This window comes from Thunnus maccoyii, chromosome 1 (genome assembly GCF_910596095.1).
Source record: "Thunnus maccoyii chromosome 1, fThuMac1.1, whole genome shotgun sequence".
In the NCBI taxonomy this organism is placed as follows: Eukaryota; Metazoa; Chordata; class Actinopteri; order Scombriformes; family Scombridae; genus Thunnus; species Thunnus maccoyii.
In genome coordinates, this window is record NC_056533.1 from 9,016,438 (window position 1) to 9,024,050 (window position 7,613).

At 38.7% G+C, this 7,613-nt stretch overlaps 1 long non-coding RNA gene across 1 annotated transcript; it reads right to left on the reverse strand.

Moving 5' to 3' along the window:
• Positions 1 to 5,554: 5,554 nt before the first annotated feature.
• LOC121902047 lies at positions 5,555 to 6,841 on the reverse strand. The gene is made up of 3 exons (XR_006097447.1): positions 6,532 to 6,841; positions 5,780 to 5,858; positions 5,555 to 5,646 (listed from the first exon to the last, which is right to left on the reverse strand). It is a non-coding gene; the product is annotated as an uncharacterized LOC121902047 (long non-coding RNA).
• Positions 6,842 to 7,613: the final 772 nt, after the last annotated feature.

The window sequence follows — 7,613 nt, forward strand, 5'->3', positions numbered from 1 at the left end:
TTAGTGGGATCATTTATTTAAATTTTCTATCATTCAATGAGTTTTGATTAATTTTCCAAATAATGAATTTCGAAATAACTAATAATAAGAATTAGTGCTAGCAGAGGAGACTTCTTTATGTGATGCAGATACTGATACAGAGAATATTGAAAAATTGTGACAACAACCTCCTAGACAGAAAGCACACTGGACAGGATTTTATAGTGCACTGCCTAAATGTGCCACTTCCATAGTTTGTCAGTGTGATGTGTAGAGAGGATTCTTTGTTTTGATTTCAAGCGTGACTGTATTAATTATATATCACATTTAATTATTCAAGCTTTAAAGGGGACAACACACAATGTCTTGAAAGAATGCTCTTTTTAAATATCTTATTTGTGCTACTGAGCTGCATATTGAAAACACATTTAGAGCAGAGGAACATTAGTTAGAGTTAAAGAACAGGAAGTGAATCAGTAGAAGCGGCATAGCTGCTTTTCTTCTCCCACATACAGTAACTAATGATTTTCTAACTCTGTAGGAGGATGAGGTATGAAACACACATGCATAAAAGCCTTTAGAAATGTGCAGCAACTAACGTTTCAACATGAAAGATATCTTCAGAGTAAGGGGAGGCATTGACCGTGTGGATTTTTAAATTGCCTGCATGAGTTGGACTTCATAGTGCTGCTTAGCCAACATGGTGGACTAGAAGGGGCATGAAAGCCTTTCACCCTCTGCCCCTCCCAATGCAGCAAGAGCAGACTTAAGGCCCCGTCACACCAGGAAGTGGTATGGGGAAGTATAACCCTGCATTAGATGGATGTCCAAGGCAGATGGATATAGCACCGACACAGCCTTACTGCAAATTTGTCCAAGTGGACACTCCCATTACTGTAAAAGAAAAATCTAAATATGGGCCAAAAAGCATTTTTACATGCACATGTAAGACCAGCGCGAGAAACACTAATGAGCATGTCGGTCACACAAAGCAGAAGCAAACCCGGAAGCTATAAAACTTTTTTGACTTATTACTAAGCGGGTAGCCCTGGGTCTGAAAAGTTAAGCCAATGCAGAGGTACTTAAACCTGCATTCTCTCCAATGGCCAGTGGGGGGCGACTCCACTGGCTCGAAAAAGAAGTCCATTTTTATGGAAGTCTATGAGGAAATGACCCTACTTCTCACTTGATTTACTACCTCAGTAAACATTTTCCTAATGAGTTTATGGACTCAATCACTAGTTTCAAATCTTCTTCAATACAGCATGATGTTCATTTTGTATATTATGGTCCCATTTAGAGGAAAATAGACAATAAAGTAGGGTATGCTTTAGAGTGTGGCTACCTTGTGATTGACAAGTTGCTACCACGGCAGTGTGTGAGGTGCTATGGTTGTCCAAATATGGTCACTTCTCATCACTTCTGGCTCCAAAAAACCAAGATGGGGATGTTCAAAATGCCAAACTCGAGGCTTCAAAACAGGAGTTCACAAACAAATGGGTGACATCATGGTGGCTATGTCCATTTTTATAAAGTCTATGCTTACTACTTACTATGCTTATTACATGTTTTATTGGAGTGCCATCTTGTAATCCAGTGTAAGTTATATTACATCCATGGTGCACCCTTGCAAAGCAGACAGTGCTAGATGCTTGGTGAAGTAAGGATTTCACAAGGCTAGTTGGTGAATTACTGTAGCTGGTGAGTTAATCAGCCAGGAACTAGTGCTAGTCAATCATTAATGATTCAAAAAGCTCTCCGAGCTAGTTAGCTCACTGTCAGATAGCAAGCTCATTAGCTTGGTCACTTAGAAATCTCTGGCTCTCCCTTTCCTCAAAGGTCAGCACTGTCATGGTTTGTTATTAGTCAACACTGCAAATTCATCTGTCAAAGTTCACCAAAGTTGACAGATTGGTGCATTTTTACAAATTTTGGACATTTAAATAATGGTATGACTGGACTGTAATGGTGGTGTCAGATCCAGTTTCACGAGACAAAATACTCATGCTAAGGTTTGTAAAACTCCTCTCAGGAGGAACTTTACCAAACAAACCCCCAAAAAACAAACAAAAACAAAACATCAAAAGTACTGCGTGGTCAAGAGAAAAAGAAAACTAATTATCATTCTTTCCTTGGTGACAATGCTGATGTTCTTAATACTGTTCACTTTTTGATATGTTCAATATAACCTTAAAACATAATGTATGTCCAAAGAATATTTCTTATTGACGCTTACTGAGATGAATTTCTCTATGAAAGTTTTTAAATATTCTGATAAATATTTTCTGTAGTTAAGCTAAGTGGTACAACTATTGGATTTTGTTGGAAGAAAAAATCATTTTTAACTTCATTAAAAAGGAACTTTAATAAAGTTCATGACCATGCGCTCTACAACTCATCCCTCCTCTATCTGATAATTGTTTCGTTAGATTGGTTTAATGTCTCATTCACCATCAGCTTCTGTCTGTTACAGTTTAGCCATGATTAAAGGCTCCTTTCCAGAAAAAGGAGATTTGTTTCTTCCTCAGGGTTACACTGACAGAACACATGGCTGTTCATGTAAATGCCAGTTGTTGCGTGGGTCAAACCAGTAATGTTACAATTTATATTCTTTTTATCCCCTTGGTCATCCTGTTGCCGATATGAAGAGATCTGTATGCAGAGCTGACAGACTTGCTGCAGTAACGTATTTTGTAATGTCCACCTAACACAGACAACTCAATTGCGGCGTGCCGGCTATGCTTCATTGCCTCATCTCATATCTCATCCCGACCAGCCCCTCCGCAGCCTTTTTCCCTCTGCTAGTTTTCTCATTACATTCCTGGCACTCCCAAGGAAATAATACAGAGCTTTTCTATTGGTCTCCGTGAAAAAATGCATTTCCTTTCATCTAGCCCTATGTGTGCGTGCAGAATCCACATACAGTACCTGTCCTATCAGAATGTGTATGCAGCCCTCTCTCCCGTTCTTCAGGCTCCTTAAATAGGCTATTTTCTCATCTAATGTTGTTTCCCCTCTTCTCTTCTTTTGTATTGATTGGACAAACTCGCTGGATCAATAGATTGCTGTAGATCAGAGCAATTGCTGCTCCGGCGGGCTACCATCTCCCAGGATTCAACACGGTCTCCCTATAAACCACTCAGAGAGGATCTCATTTCTGCGCCAAGGTTATGAAATAAAGGTCTGATAAAAGTTGACGTTGAGGCTTGTTTGTTTTGACCGATGAATAGGTTAACTGATCTGGCATTGTAGCAAGCCTTCTGTGAGCACTCGGGGTCTCACCTCATTGTGGAGCAAATTACCTTGAATCTATGGTCTCTTTATTGCGCTCACAAATCCTGAAAGTTGTTAGTGCCACAGGGCTGAAGAACAGAAGGGGAGATTGTATACTAATGGCCCCATGATGCTTGTGGTTCCTTGATTCAGTTGAGATATCAAACCATCAATCATTGTGCTGTGCTATTAAACCAGAAGTTCTTCCTTACTATCATTTGAGTTACTTTTCTTTTATTTCACTTTTTTGACATTAAGCTGACACTGCATTCTAGGCAGACTTTAAATACAGTACAAACCCCACAGTAGCTCAACTTTAATCTCTCCTGCATCTCTCCTATATATAACAGCAGGCAATTCATTTGGGTATATCACACAGGAAGCATCTCTCAAATTAAATTCTCATTATTTCCACTTAACTTTATCCCTGCAGAATTTCAAGAGACCATTAATACATTTGCCCCAAAATCTTAAAAATCACAGCCACAGCCGCTTGACCTTTACATCTGTCGTTTGGTCATTTGGTTGGTCAACCTCCTTGATCAAGATATCTCAAAAACTGTTGGATGGATTGCTAGATAATCATGGTGCAGAGAGGATGAGTGCAATGACACAACAGCACTTCTCGAATTGCATGCTGCAGATGTATCAACATATCTGTCCTGCTACCTTAAGATGGGATTTAATGAACAGAAGGAGAAGGTTTATATATAATACTACAAATCTGTGGACAACAGATACTGTAACAATCAACCATAAATTTACAGATAAATGCTGCTGCAAGCTGATTTATCTATAGTATGTTCCTGCTTTAACCGCATTAAATGCACATTTTTTTGGTTCCAATCTTGTTGCATAGTGTTTAATTAAAATTGTTTACTTTTATTTTAAGCATTATTCTTTTATTTATGTGCACCTGCAGCAAGTATGTTTTGTTCTTGTTGATAAAATCATCAAAGTGGAAGTTGAGTGATGTGGCTCAGAGGCCAAAATACCACACAGACGGGCAAAGCAAATTTCATAGTCAGGAAATTACTAACACTTGGAACGCTGGTTGTTGGAACACCGCATGTGCTGGTCATGTGCCGGCATGAAAATAGGGCCATTAGTCTTGTTTAATGAAAAGTTTGGAGATAATTACAGTATTTCCCGTGTCTCCTCATAGGTGTTCTGCTTCTGAACAGAAATTTCAGGACGGTTTTAAAGCTTTACAGTTCATCATTACATAGAGACCACTGATCTATTCTTATCTGAAAAAAACAACTTTTACTGTAGCTGCAGAAAATGCCTCTTCATCTTTAGCTTCTAAAAATTGCTTCTAAAAGCAATTCCCTGAGAAACAATTCTCAGCCCCATTTTTTTTGTCTTCTGTATAACATGCCTCCTCTGGCAAAATCATTTTTAAACACAGAATCTTACACAATTGCTTTGCAGCGGACATATAGCTGGTGCTCTGCTCTGCTTAAACCAGCAATTCAACAAACAACAAGCCTCTTTGTTCTTTTGTCTCACTAAACTTTGAACACACTGACTCTTTTGATAATGCTTATACTACATGCTTGCTTATACTAAGCTGCTTGATAAAAACACACATCCAACCTCTGCTTTGAGTAAATCTGGTTGTTCATTTTCGTTTTCTGCTGCTGAAAATAATGTCTTTTTTGTTTCTTTTGCAAACATTGAGACAGTTATCCACATTTTTATCCCATCTTGTTTATATGACTACACTCTGGGATAAATCAAAGACTGGTCTCCATGCTGCAGCTTGTCCAGAATGTCGGCAAAATGCAAGGCTTCTAACAAGCTTTGAAAGTCTGTGAGCATATTCCTGTTTTAGCCTCTCTACACCATCTAACAATTTTAGAACTGATTTAAAATTTTTACTGAGTACACTTGTTAACGCATAATGTCCTGTTTATTCCTTTTGTCCTATGTTTTATGTATTATCTTATAAACTATTTATGAAAGGCTCCTCTCTTATTTTTTTTTCAAAGGTGTATTTACTGTATGAGTGCTGTATGTGCTATTACTGCTAACCATTGTCCTCTTTTAATTATGATTCAATACACTTGAAATATTGCATATTAAATGCGTCTTAGTGGAAGACTCATTACCTTGCGAGGAAGCTGGATTTGCGACATCACAAGATCACGCGAGAATTCATCTCATCAGGCTTCAAGTTCAGACCAATCAGCGTCCAATTAGGATTCTCGCGTGATCTCATGAATCCAGCTGCCTCGCAAGGTAAGACGATGATAGACAGATCATCCAATCACCTACCTTTGTTGTTTGAAAGTGCCTGCCCTTTTCCAAACAGTTTCAAAAGACGACTTCTCAAATGGAGATTTTTCACCACTGCACCCGGCACTGAGGCTAATAACACTTTGTGAATAGCTCAAAAAAATGAACAGCAGATAGAAATGCAACATTAGAAGCAGTGGTCATCCACATACTTGTTTTCAGACTGTGTTTTTATTTTGCTGTTAACTTTTCATGATGTGTAATTTTTCATGATTAAGTCCTGTACCTTACAAGAGTAATTTAACCACCAATGACTCTTTTTCAAGGAGGATTCTCCAAACTGAAGCCAACTCTGAAACAAGGAGCTGCGTTCGAGGGGGAGAATGGGGACAAAGCATTATTATTTGTATTATGACAGAATATGGTTCATTTATTGTGGTAGCCGGTGCATAACAGGAGAGGTCTTAATGAGGCCTCATCCATCTTTCTTGCTATGCAGCCTGCATCCATATCATGCACTCCCGTGGTGTGAACTGCAGCTCTGTCCATTTTAAATGACTGGCTTTGTCACCTGTGCTACATGCTCTGGGACATTATGCAAAGGCCCTATCCCTCAGGCACATTTTCCTTTTTATTTCTGTCTGTTGTCTGAAATAGCACTGTTGATGCAATATCTTTGTGCACAATTTTGTATTATATATAAAATCTATAAATAAAGTTTGTAAAAAAAAGAAGGCCCCATCCGCTCACCAGCAGACCCCCCCTGCTCTCTGGCTGTAATCACATATGATTATGCACATATTCACATAATCATATTCAGACCTGGTGAGAGAGGTGAGTGCAAGGGTGGACTGCTGTAGTATATCCAAAGATGCACAATAGCCCATTACAGTAGCAACCAGCTTGTTTGGTGGTGTTCTGTTTGTGGCAGGGAAATGTCAAGTGAGGGAATTAAGCTAATGAGTGGGTTTGATCATAGTCATTAATAAATGATGATAAGAAATGTTTCCATTTTGTAAAAAAACAAAATTGTCTTACATTGCCGGCATAGAGAACTGTTGCTTTTCTTTTGTCCACAAAGTCAGCCATCATGCCAAGATCCTGGACTGAACACACCTGCGAAGAGCAACAGAAGACCTAACAGCATATAGGACCATCATGCCTGGTGCAGTTCTATCCTTCTTGTGTTCCTGTCTTCATTTCACCATAGGAGGACTAACTCTGGCCTCATTACAGAGAACAGATTCTGCACTGATGAAAGCCTGTTGGCCATGCAAAATATCTGGTTCAATATTTCAATATTTCATCATGCCCTTACGGCAGAGAGAGTAAACAGCACTCTGCAATTCCCCTGAACTCCCATACTCTCTTTTTCTTTGTATCTACTAACATCTTTGTATTTTGTATTTTTGACAGTCTAATGCCGTTTGTTTCTCTCCTCAATTAATTTCTTTCCTTCTCTACCATATGCCCTTCTGTTTTCTTTCTTTTGAGATCGAATTATGTTAACCAAGTGCACTGAGTGCTCAACTCTCTCAGGATTTTTCCCAGCAAATACACACAGGGCTGTTTCTGCTTTTTTTTTTTAAGAAAGTTTCAGATCTGATACAATATGTTTATTTTGTGCAAAGAGGCAAAAGTTCCAAGTAATGTATTTAATGACATGCGCTGGGCTTCAGCTCAGCCTTCTTACTGACCAAAGATTATACTTATACTAGCTAACGATTATTCATGAGCCAACACTTTAAAAGTATACTCAATTACGTAACTGAATCATTCATTTTTCTGTGAGTTTCTCTTATTAGATCATCTTCGTCAATTGCTTTTACTAGTTTCACCCTCTGACAAATGAGGAATACAAGCAACGAATTATTTGAAGATTTACAGAGGGGGCGGCACTAAAGACAGGAACAATGTCAATGCATTTCAGTGGAATTGCTACATTCAGTAACTTTTCAACTTTGGGGAACTTTAACATGCAAATTTGTGCCATCAACCAATGGGAAACTATTTTTGCACAACTGAACTTTGAGGGAATGAGGACTCAGAGTCCAAAAAGGAAGGATCTATCTTGCTAGTTGTGTTGCACCATTCAATGTTTTTATAACCCTGCTCTGCCA